This window comes from Amblyraja radiata, chromosome 36 (assembly GCF_010909765.2).
Source record: "Amblyraja radiata isolate CabotCenter1 chromosome 36, sAmbRad1.1.pri, whole genome shotgun sequence".
Taxonomy (NCBI): domain Eukaryota; kingdom Metazoa; phylum Chordata; class Chondrichthyes; order Rajiformes; family Rajidae; genus Amblyraja; species Amblyraja radiata.
Window position 1 is genome coordinate 15,530,633 of NC_045991.1, and position 12,593 is coordinate 15,543,225.

Consider the following 12,593-nt stretch of genomic DNA (forward strand, 5'->3'; position numbering starts at 1 on the left):
CGGGAGGGAGGGAGAGAGAGGAGGAGGGAGGGAGAAAGGGAAGGAAGGAGGGAGAGAAGGAGGGGCTAGATAGAGTGGAGGGAGGGAGGGAAGAGGAGAGGAGGTGGGTGAGGCGGTGAGGAGGGGAGCATTGGGTTATTAAACAGATAATTGTACCCTGGGAATAGCCAGGATGTGCTGGAGAGAGTGGGCGTGTTGGGTTTAGTGGGGAAGAAGCTAATTGTGTTCAGATAACCCCACGCACCCGTCTTTATCAGCATTGACTGTCTCTCTCTCTCTCCCTCCCTCTCTTCCATTGGTCTATACAGAGGCTATGGTTTATACCTTTCAGAAGAACATGGATTTGATTTACCCCTTCATGTTTTCACTTGGTAAGTAAACACAAGCCTTTACTGCCTTCATTAGACACAAAGTGCTGGAGTAACTCAGCGGGTCAGGCAGCATCTCTGTGGAGAACGTGGACAGGTACAAAGTGCTGGAGTAACTCAGCGGGTCAGGCAGCATCTCTGTGGAGAACGTGGACAGGTACAAAGTGCTGGAGTATGTTCGCGGGATAGTCAGCATCTCTGGAGCGAAGCAATGGGTGTTGTCTTGGGTCGAGACCCTTCTTTAGATTGAGATTCAGGGGAGAATGAGTCTGGAGATATGGAAGGTTTAAGAAAAACTGGAGATGCTGGAAAAATCGAATGTAGACAAAAGTGCTGGAGAAACTCAGCGGGTGAGGCAGCATCTATGCAGAAGAAGCAATAGGCGACGTTTCGTGGTCGAGACCCTTCTTCATACAGACGTGGGGGGGAGCGGGAAAAAGAAAAAAGAGGCGGAGACAGTGGGCTGTGGGTAGCTGGGAAGGGGGGGGGGGGAGGTGGAGAAAGCAGGGACGACCAGAAATTGGAGAAGTCAATTTCATACTGCTGGTGTGTAAACTACCCACGCGAAATATGAGGTGCTGCTCCCCAAATTCACTCTGGCCACGGAGGAGGCCCAGGACAGAAAGGTCAGATTCGGAACAATCCTTGTTCGAGGAGTACGGTAGCCCTATCCTCGAACTCTACCTCCGCTGCATTGGCAACTGCATTGGTGCTACCTCGTGCACCCATGCAGATCTCACTGACCATCCATTTCACCACTAACTTCCATTCGGCACTTAAGTTCACCTGGACCATTTCCGACATCTCCCTACCGTTTCTAGACCTCACTATCTCCATCACAGGTAATAAACTACTGACCAACATCTACTACAAACCCACTGACTCCCATGGCTATCTGGACTACACATCTTCCCTCCCAGTTTTCTGTAAGGACACCATGTTACAAACCAGGGCATCGGTGATGTCCTCAGTCTTAGGGAACGGGGTTCCATCTTCAATTATACATGAGACTCTCACCACTCCTCTATATCTCGTAGCTCCGCTCTCACTCCCACCCCCCCCCCCCCCCACTCGTAAGAAGGACAGAATCCCCCTTGTCCTCACCTTCCACCCTACCAGCAGTCACATACAACAGATAATTCTCAACATTTTCGCCACCTCCAACAGGAACCCACTACTGGCCACAACTTCCCATCTCCTCCCTTTTCGGCTTTCTGCAGAAACCTCTCCCTCCATAACTCCCTGGTCAATTCGTCCCTTCCCACCCAAACCACCCCTTCCCCTGGTACTTTCCCTTGCAACCGCAGGGAATGCTGTACTCCCCCCTTGACTCCATCCAAGAACCCAAGCAGTCTTTCCAGGTGTGGCAGAGGTTTATCTGAACCTTCTCCAACCTCATCTATTGCATCTGCTGCTTTGGGTGTCAGCTGCCCTACATCGGTGAGACCAAGCGTAGGCTTGGCGATCGCTTCGCCCAACACCTCCACTCAGTTCCCAATAACCAACCTGATCTCCCAGTGGCTCAGCACTTCAACTCCCCAACCCATTCCGAATCCGACCTTTCTGTCCGGGGCACTCCATTGTCAGAGTGAGGCCCAGCGCAAATTGGAGGAACACCTCATATTTCGCTTGGGCAGTTTACATCCCAGCGGTATGAACATTGACTTCTTCAATTTCAGGTCGTCCTAGCTTTCGCCCTCCTTCCCCTCCCCTTCCCAGCCCACTGTCTCAACCTCTTCCTTTCTCTTTCCTGCCCCCCCACCCCCACCCCCACATTCGTCTGAAGAAGGATCTCGACTCAAAACATCGCCTATTCCTTCTCTCCATAGATGTTGCCTCACCCGCTGAGTTTCGCCAGCATTTTTGTCTTCCTTAGAGATATGGAAGGGTAAGGTGTGAAAACCGATTCCTCCAGTTACTCCAGCACTGTGTGAATCTTTTGGTGTAAACCAGCCTAGAGCCATATAGAGATACAGCGAGGAAACGTGCCCTTTTGCAGGGCAGGTGTGTTTTACACAGAGGGTGGTGGGTCCCTGGAACGTGCTGATGATGGTGGTGAATGAAGATACGATAGTAGTGTTTAAGAGGCTTTTGGATAGGCATATCGATATGCAGTGAATGGAGGGATATGGATCACCTGCAGGCAAAGGAGATTAGTATAATTTGGCATCATGTTCGGCCCAGACATTGTGGGCCGAAGGGCCTGTTCCGACATGTTTGATCACTTTGTGATATTTAGTTTTGTTTCGACACAAAGTGCTGGAGTAACTCAGCGGGTCAGGCAGCATCTCTGGAGACAGGGAATGGGTGATGTTTCGGGTCGAGACTGGGAGTCAGGGGAGAGGGAAATGAGTTTCGTTTTCTTTAATTTAATTTAACTTAACGTAATTTAATTTAACTTAATTTACATAATTTAGTTTAGTTTAGATTAATTTAGTTCAGTTTAGTTTAATTTAGATTAATTTAATTTAGTTTAATTTTCATTAATTGAGTTTAGTTCAGTTAAGTTCAACTTAAGTTAATTTAGTTTATTGTCACGTGTACCGAGGTACAGTGAGAAGCGTTTTTGTTGCGTGCTAAACAGTCAGCAGAAAGACTGTATATGATTACAATGGTCCGCAGTGTACAGATACAGGATGAAGGGAATAACGTTTAGTGCAAGGTAAAGTCCAATTAAAGATAGTCCGAGGGTCCCCAATGGGGTAGATGTGAGGTCAGGACTGTTCTCTAGTTGGTGAGAGGACGGTTCAGCTGAGTTACCTGATATTAGCCGGGGAGATGAAGTAAGTTGGATTAAAGATTGGAATTTAGTACATTCTATCTCCACAGATTATGAACCCCTGGATATGTTACATGCCTTTCTCCAAGTTAAATTAAAATCAGGTCAGAGGCTAAATATTTCCCAATCTTCCGTATCCCTTTCATCTTGTAGTGAGGAGGGAGCGCCGCACTGCGGGAGGGAGGGAGGGAGGGAGGGAGGAGCGGTGAGGAGGGAGGAGCGGTGAGGAGGGAGGGAGGGAGGGGCGGTGAGGAGGGAGGGAGGAGCAGTGAGGAGGGAGGGAGGGTGGGTGGGAGGGAGGAGCGTTGAGGAGGGAGGGAGAGTGGGAGGGAGGGAGGGAGGGAGAGTGGGAGGGAGGAGCGTTGAGGAGGGAGGGAGAGTGGGAGGGAGGAGCGTTGAGGAGGGAGGGAGGGTTTAGATCCTTGAATCACTTGTTATTAACTAAACTCCTTCCTACTTTTCTCCCCTCCTCAGCTGTCTGTGGGGACGAATGCAGTGAGTAACAACTGTTTCTGTACCAGACTCGAAAATTAGCAGTAAGATTCACACTTGTACCAGTTGTCAAACGTACCCGGCCCCTACACCCCCTCTCCCGTGTCTGTAACTCCTCCCCCCCCCTCCCCCCCCTGACCCCAACACCCCTCACTTTCTCTGTAACCCCGTCACCTCTGGATCCTACTCAAAAGCCCGACCGATGAAGGCCAATGTGCCAAAGCCTTCTTGACCACCTTATCTACCTGTGAGGCAACGTTCAGGGACTCTGTACCTGTACACCTTGATCCCTCTGCTCTACAACACTACCCAGAACACTACCATTCACTGTGTAGGTCCTGCCCACGTTAGACTTCCCAAAATAAAACACTGTCCAAACTTCGTGGTCAAACATTAACTTTATTTGGTGTGATAAGTTTGACATACATGTGCGTTGGGACTCTCTAACATATTGAGTCATTGCTGCTGCTGCTGCTGCTGCTGCTGCTGAGCGAGGGTGTTGACTTGAGCTCAGCTGCCTGTAGACTGGTGATCTCAAGGTAAGATCTGTTGATGCAGCAGGACACTCGCCTTAACCCATGACGTCACGTGACAGTTGTTGTAACCACTGACGTGGGCTCGACTGTAAGTGGTCTGACCATCAGGTGACGCCCCAGAAGTGAAGGAATGAAAACGAGCAGGGCAATGAAACGCGGCAGACAAAACTCGTAAACCCACAGGGAAAAAGCGATAGAGCGCGCTCACCTTCTACCAGAAGGTGCACAAGCATGTTCGACGGCGGCTCCAGCTGTGGGTCGGGGGCACCCCGGCTATGGCTCGGGACGGTGTGGCCAGCGGGTGCAGCCAGTGCTCTGGCTGTGGGTCGGGACGGTTGGGTCCGCGGGGGCAACCGACCATCCCGGCCGATGGAACAGAAGGGACTGGATGGGCCGAAGGGCCAGTTTCTGTATCTCTAAACTAAACTAGTAGCAATGTTACAACATTTTGAGATTTAAAAAATCAAGTCTGCAATTTATCCCATCAGATAAAGCATAAAAATAAGTGTAATTTGACACCTAATTCACTTTCATATCTCAAGTATTTAAAAAGTTATGGCCATTTTCATACTGGGAAATGAGCATCTTGTTCCCTATTGATTTTCTATGGACATAACAAAAAAAGCTGTGATCGTGGACAGTCAAAAGCCCATAACTTTCTTAAAAATTAAGAGAACTGAATGAAATTTTCGGTTATCGTAGATTGAACCATTCTGAAACAAATATAAAATAATCTTACTTGGATGACCTGAAATTAAAGCATATAATTAGTTAGTTACCCAAGTGTAGCTAATTTCAAACTTCAATTACTAGATTTAAACATCTATCCATTTCTTAATAAATGATTAACATTTTTAAATAGCCTAAGTGTCCAAATAATATTCATAAATAATTCACAATAAAACATGATTTTTAAGTCTCATTTACATTAATTTATAGGCCAAATGGAAAGAATTTAGTGTTCAATTGCTGTAAATAAATGCCCATTTTAAATCAGCTTTCTAGTGGGATCCTGTGAACGCGCTGGTTTAGAACGTTCACATTGCGGTAGATTTGTGCCCTCAAATGCCCTGAAAAATACTGCGTGATATAATGGGCCCAAAATGAGCTACTCGCTACATTAAACTTTGTATAAAGGAATCTTAAGAAGCCCTTTTTAATGTAAAAATGAACAGCTTACCTTCTTTTGTCTGCTCTATGCTAGCCTGACAGCTGCCGGTGGTCGCGGGTTTAGAGATTGATTTTTAAACTACTATAACTATTATACAAGGCCTTTAAAACTAATAATAGCTTTTGCGACGGGGTCTTCAAGCGATTTTTCGTTAATAATTAACTAGGCTGAACATCTTCGATTGGAACAGCCTAGAGAAAATCGCGTTTAAAATCCGCCCCCCCTCTAAACGGCGCCAAAATCGCGCACACCCGCAGCGACAGATTTTCAGCGACGCTTCAGGTAGGCTTTGCAACATACCTACTATTACCCTCTCTCCCCAATACCTCCTCCGAAACCTCATCTGCCTACAGCATCCTTCCCTCCCACACCACCCTCAAACATCCCAAATGTCACCCTCCCCTCCCCTCACACTGTCTCTCAAACCCTGTCTCTCCACACGTTCCTCCCCCAAATCTTCTCCAGAATATTTCATTGAACCTCACCCTCTACACTAACCTCCCACCACATAACTTCCAAAATCTCCCCCTCTCCCTGCACCTCCTCCTTACCTGACCCCGCCCTCTGCATGGGTAGAGTGCCGTGGTAGGGGCGCGGTGGAGGGAGCGCCACAGGAGGGGCGGTGAGTAGGGTGTGCCGCGAGTGGGGCATCAAGAATGGAGAGATAAGATGGAGGGAGCACCGCAAGAGGGGCAGCGATGAGGGAGCGCCGTGTGAGGGGTAAGGTGAAGAGAACACCACGAGATATCAAATTAAGTTTATTTAATATCTCGCTGGCTTTCCCCCTCTCTCACAGAGTATCTCACCTGTTTTGGGCAGAATTTCTGGCAATTTATGAAATGCCAGCCCACCAGGCATGAGTGTCTGAACTGCCAGCCCATTAATCCATTCGGCTCACAGTGTCCATACTAGCCCTCTAGAAACCTGTCCCTTTGGCCCACAACACCCCTACTAGCGCTCCAGAAGCCCCCCCACTGGCCACCAATATTGGAATTGGTGGAGAGGTGGAATATTGCGTTGGGGATTAGCCCTCGCGGGACTACAGGTGCTATCTGTCGGGGATGTCGAATGGGTAAAGCCGCGGGAGGGGCGTCAGTGAGGGAGCGCAGTGGGAGGGGTAAGTTGGAGCGAGCACTGCGGGAGCGGCAATGTGGACAGAACACCATGGGAGGTGAATGAATGAACCAATGAATCCTTCTATTGTCATATGTGACAAGTCTCAGTGAAATTCTTTGTTTTGTGTAACTCAGCGGGTCAGGCCGTATCTCTGGAGAAAATTAATAAATGAATTCGAGTGAAAACGTTTCCCCAGACTTTGATTCATGGGAGAGGGAAAGTAGAGGTATGAAAAGGTGCGGAATGATCAGAGCCGACACTATTGACACAAGAAATATGGACCACGCTATGGCCCATTGAGGGCTGAGGAAGAGGTGATAACGAAGGGATACGAAGAATGAAACAATCTGGATGACTAGGGTGAGGTAGGGAAGGAGAAAGAAGGGATCCAGCAGTTTGTGGAAGTTACAGAAATCAATATGAATATTCGTTCTCACCGTCTAATAGCTAACAATAAACTATTCTACATTTTTCTTGAGCTCCTCCTTTGACGTCTCGTTTTCACATCTTACCCTGTATATCCTTATCTCTGTACCTACGTCTCCCCGACCATTCCTCCTATCCAGAGGTGCTGCCTGTACCGCTGAGTTACTCCGGCCTTTTGTGTCTATCAGTGTTCATTCCGATGGGGTTTAAGCTGCTCAAGCAAAATATGAGGTGCAGTTCCTCCAATTTACGCGTGGCAGCACACTGACAGTGGGGAAGGCCCAGGACATAAAGGTAAGTATTGGAATGGGAAGTGAAATACTTAGCAACCAGGTGATCGCCTCGGCCAAAGTGGACTGAGCCTCGATGTTCAGAGAAACGATGACCCATGCCTTGGTCATACCGATAAATCGGTGTCCTGATGCCAACAGCGGCCCATGGTTGGCCAATTCCCGCCTACCGCCCTTTTCAGCCGGTTGCTGAATGTCCTGGTGGTCGGACGTCCCGCGGACGGATGGGGAGCGGTGCGGAGGTGGTTTGGCCCACCTGCAAGTGTTGTCGAGATGTGGGATGAGGAAGGGAGAAGGGAGGATCAGAGAGGGACGGAGGGATTGTGCCGACACTCACCTTCTGGTTGTTGGCTTCTCCTTGAGATAGACGGGAACCGTCTCTCAGCAGATGACTTCCGGTTAAAGGCTAAACATTCCAGAACAGTTTCCCGCCCAACACAGGTATTGGAGAGGGCGGTGGAGCCAATGCTAATTCATTATCATCTTCCAGATCATAGAGCGGAGCAAGATACTCCATTCTTACGTATCCAACGCATTGAGGTGTAGTACGTAACGGAGCGTCACGGCCGCCATCTTTCAAGAAGAAAAACAAAAATGTACATAAGTACAAGAAATTATGATTTATTATTGTGGTAAGTATAGATCTATTTTAAACAAATCTAATAACTTTCTAATGTACTGGCAACCCTGGTTTCCCAATGACCGTTGATTGGGGAACAGAAAATAACGTTTTCACGACGGAATAATATCGACAGAAAACAATAATATTTTTTAACCTTTCTTTGTTATTGGGGAAGATGAAGAAAGACAGGCATGGCCGCCTATAATGGCGATTTAGAGCAATTTGTAGCAGGACAGTGAGCTATCGATGTAGATGTCGACGCCATGACAGTATCGAGACAGCCTATTCAAATGGCGCCAACAATCACCCATGACGTACTACGCATTTTTTTCTCCGAGTGGCGCATCCTGCACCGCTTTATGATCTTTGCTATTACCTGTCAGCCTTTGTCCTGCCTCTTCTCTCTTCAACCTTTCATTCCCCTCCTCCCCACTACAGTCCGAAGAAGGGTCCCAAGCCGAAACATCACCTATCCATGTTCTGCAGGGATTGTCTGAAGCACCGAGTTACGCTAGCACTGTGTGTCTCCTTTTGTACACTATTCCATGTTTGTACAATCTACACCCTAGGCTACTAAAGGAAGTACCCCATAACATAATATGCATTGGTGGTTATTTTCCACAGTTATTCAAACTTTTGGGAGTCTATTAGTTTTAATATAGTTTACAGATACAGCGTGGAACCAGGCCCTTCGGCCCATCATGGTCGCGCCAACCAGCGATACTTGTACACTAACAATATCCGACACACACTAGGGACAATTTACAATTTTACCGAAGCCAATTAACCTACAAACCTGTATGTCTTTGTAGTATGGGGGGAACCAGGGCACCCGGAGTAAACCTACTATTTAACATAGGAGGGAGAGATTAAGCAGGTTCTCAGATCAGCTTGCCTCGTGGCACCGCCCCATTTGCTTTGCTTTTTCGGACCGGCCGACCACCACCACATTTACTTTGCTTTTTCAAACCAACCAAGCCGACCTCCTCCCCCGACGGCCTGGTGGCAGCCACATTAGCACAACAGGGACGACTGCAACTTACTTTACTCGTCGGATTTGCATGTGGCGACCGCAGCCACAGGCCCGCGAACACAGCAGCCCGCGAACACGGCAGCCCCCTCCGGTCAACAACAACGGCGCGGTAAACTAAGACCGGACGACAGCAAGTTACTTGCATAGAAACATAGAAAACAGGTGCAGGAGCAGGCTATCTGTCCCTTCGAGCCAGCACCGCCATTAATTGTGATCATGGCTGATCGTCCCCTATTAATAACCCGTACCTGCGTTTTCCCCAAATCCCTTGACTCCACTAGCCCCTAGAACTCCGTCTAGCTCTCTCTTAAATCCATCCAGTGACTTGGCCTCCACTGCCCTCTGTGGCCGGGAATTCCATAAATTCTCAACTCTCTGGGTGAAAAGGTTTTTCTCAACTCAGTCTTAACTGACCTCCCCTTTATTCTAAGACTGTGGCCCCTGGTTCTGGACTCGCCCAACGTTGGGAACATTTTTCCTACATCTAGCTTGTCCAGTCCTTTTGTAATTTATATGTTTCTATAAGATCTCCATCATCCTTCTAAACTCCAGTGAATACAAGCCTAGTCTTTTCAATCTTTCCTCATATGACAGTCCCGCCATCCACGGGATCAATCTCGTGAACCTACGCTGCACTGCCTCAATCACAAAGATGCCCTTCCTTAAATTAGGAGACCAAAACTGTACACAATACTCCAGACGTGGTCTCACCAGAGCCCTATACAACTGCAGAAGAACCTATTTATTCCTATACCGAAATCCTCTTGTTATGAAGGCCAACATTCCATTAGCTTTCTTCACTGCCTGCTGTACCTGTAAGCCAACTTTGAGTGACCGGTGTACAAGGACGCCCAGGTCTCGCTGAAACTCCCCCTTACCTAACCTAATCCCATTGAGATAATAATCTGCCCCCTTGCGTTTGCCGCCATTGTGCCTTGTTTTTGCCGCTGGATTTCCACGACCACCCGTAAACTTCGGCCGCGACAGGACCCCGCTCGCTGACTGTTCTGGTTTGGGAATTGCTCTGCCCAGGACAAGAAGGCTCGGCAGAGAGTAGTGCGTTCGGCCGAACGCACTATGGGAACTATACATCAGGAGATGCACCTCCAGAGCCAACAAAATCATGAGACACCCCTTCCACCCATGCAACGGACTGTTCCATCTGCTACGGTCAGGCAAACGCCTCCGTTGCCATGCTGTGAGAACGGAGAGGTTGAGAAGGAGTTTCTTCCCAGAGGCCATTCGGACTGTAAACGCCTATCTCACCAGGGACTAACTTTACTGAACGTTTTTCTTTTCCATATTTATTATGTAAAATAATATGTGTGTTTATGATTGTGTTTATAGTTTGTTTGGTTGTTTGTTTGTTTGTCTTTTTGCACAAAGTCCGCGAGCATTTCCATTTTTCATTTCACTGTACATCTCGTATGTGTATGCGACGAATACGAAACACATCACTACCCGTGTTGTACATGATTCTGTTGGTTGTCTTCTCCCAACTTGGAGTGACGATTTTCCATGAATGTGAATCTGGTCCGTCATAATTCAGTGTCCAGAAGACGTACGTAAATACCTGTGGGTTGAACCACTCATCTATCCCCCTTTCTAGGCTTCCCTAGAGGTCCCCTACAATTGTTCATGATTGTCTATTTACTGGCTGGGGACATCAACCTCAACCCTGGCCCAAAAGGTCAGCACCGTTGACGGATACCAAAGTATCCGTGTGGTTTGTGTTCATTTGCTGTTAAATATTCTGGCATCCAGTGCTCGATGTGCACAAGTTGGTTTCACCTGAATTGCTCCAATGTGTCAAACGACACATTTGGTTTTCACTCCAAAAATCCAAATGCCCACTGGTTATGTCCATTGTGCGATGTCATCAACCTTGCTAGTTCATGTTTTGACTGGTCAAGCGACCTTACAAGTATACAACTTGAGCAATTAAATTGAAAGTTTTGCATCTCTGAGTGATGACGCTAATTGTGACGTTTGGAGTCATGTGAGCAAATGGTTTGTCTTGGCTTTAAAATGGTTGCAACTCTTTTCAGATGGATAAAGCGTGAATAACCATTTTATTAGTTCAGGACTGTGTTTAATTGCAAAATTGGCGCTCAATCCGTGACTTTTGGGGGGGGGGGAGGTGATAGCCCATTTACATCTGAACACAGGGGTAAAAGTTAAGGCTTCTTCAGGGCTGACGTGTCTGCATCCGAAAGGTTTGGAGTCAGCGGGATAGAGGGATAGAGGTACCGAGGGTGAAATGCTATGGGGCAGTGATGTGGGCTGGGACAGTAGGGGCAATGAGGGGTAGCGTAAAGTTGGTGCCATTACTGTGGTTCCCCGTTGGCAGGAGGAGAAGCGAGGCCCAGGAGATTCTTCAGGGGAGTCAGTCAACGTGATGTTGTCGGAGCTGGCAAGGTGGAGCCCCCGCAGTGACCAGAGGAGGGAACCGGGATCAGCTGACGCTTCCCGCCAGTTGGTGGATCCGCAGAGTCTAGGATCCGCTGAGTCAATTGCCGCCTCACGTCCTCAGACGGTTTGCAGGCAAGGGTGGGCGGTGAGCTAGGCAGGCATGGCATGGGAGCTGCGGAGAAATGACTGACTGGTACTTCGTCGATGTCAGGAGGCCCGGCCTGGAACCGACCGGATACTGGGTAAGATGGGGGGGGGGGGGGGGGGGGGGGGGTTCATACAAGGATTCTAAAAGGTTCTGCATGGTAGGCTGCTCTGGAAGGTTAGATCGCATGGGATCGAAGGAGTGATAGCTGAATGGATAGCAAATTTGCGACATGGAAGGAAGAAGAGAGTGATGATGGAAGGTTACTTCTGAGGCTAGAGGACTGTGACCAGTGATGTGCCTCAGGGTTCGGTGTTGGGCCCGTTACTGTTTGTCATCTACATCAATGATTTGAATTAGAATATCCCGGGAAAGATTAGGAAGTTTGCTGATGTATGACAGAAATTGTTTGGTTTGCAGATAGTGACGTTGGTTGTGAAATATTTCAGCAGGATCTGGATCGATTAGCCAAGTGGGCTGAGGAATGGCTGATGGAATTTAATACAGACAAGTGTGTGCTGTTGCATGTTGGGAGTCTAACACGGGCAGTACCTGCACAGTGAATGGTAGGCCTCTGGGGAGTGTTGGAGAGCAGAGGGATCTAGGAGTGCAGGTGCATGGTTACTTGAAGGTCGAATCGCAGGTACATAAGGTGGTCAAAAAGCCTTTCGGCACTTTTGCCTTCATCAGTCACAGTATTGAGTATAGAAGTTTGGACGCCATGTTGTAGTCGTATGAAACGCTGGTGAGACCGCATTTGGAATATTGTGTTCCGTTCTGGGAACGATGTTATAGGAAATATATTGTCAAGCTTGAAGATCAAGCGGAAATGATTTAATAAGAATCTGAGGCGTAACGATTTCACACAAAGGGTGGTGTGTGGATGGAGAAAGCTGCCAGATGACGTAGTTGAGGCTGGGACTAACCAAACGTATATGAAACAGTTGGACAGGTACATGGATAGGACTGATTTTGAGGGATTTGGACCATACACAGGCACGTGGGCGTAGAGTAGCTGGGACGTGTGGGCAAGTTGGGCTAAAAGGCCCTTTTACACACTGTATCACTCTATGACTTTATGATAAGGAACGGCAGGCTAAGGGGTAGTGGTGGCCGGTGGAGGCGACATCTTCGTGGTAGCGGTCTCGGAATGAGACTAGATCAATGTTATCCCTCAGTCTCGTCCAATCTCTACACATTAGG

The 12,593-nt window shown here is 48.1% G+C and overlaps 1 long non-coding RNA gene across 1 annotated transcript; it reads left to right on the plus strand.

Moving 5' to 3' along the window:
• The first annotated feature begins 296 nt into the window (after positions 1–296).
• LOC116966299 lies at positions 297–3,668 on the plus strand. Its single transcript, XR_004409983.1, has 3 exons — positions 297–371; positions 3,198–3,251; positions 3,622–3,668. It is a non-coding gene; the product is annotated as an uncharacterized LOC116966299 (long non-coding RNA).
• Positions 3,669–12,593: the final 8,925 nt, after the last annotated feature.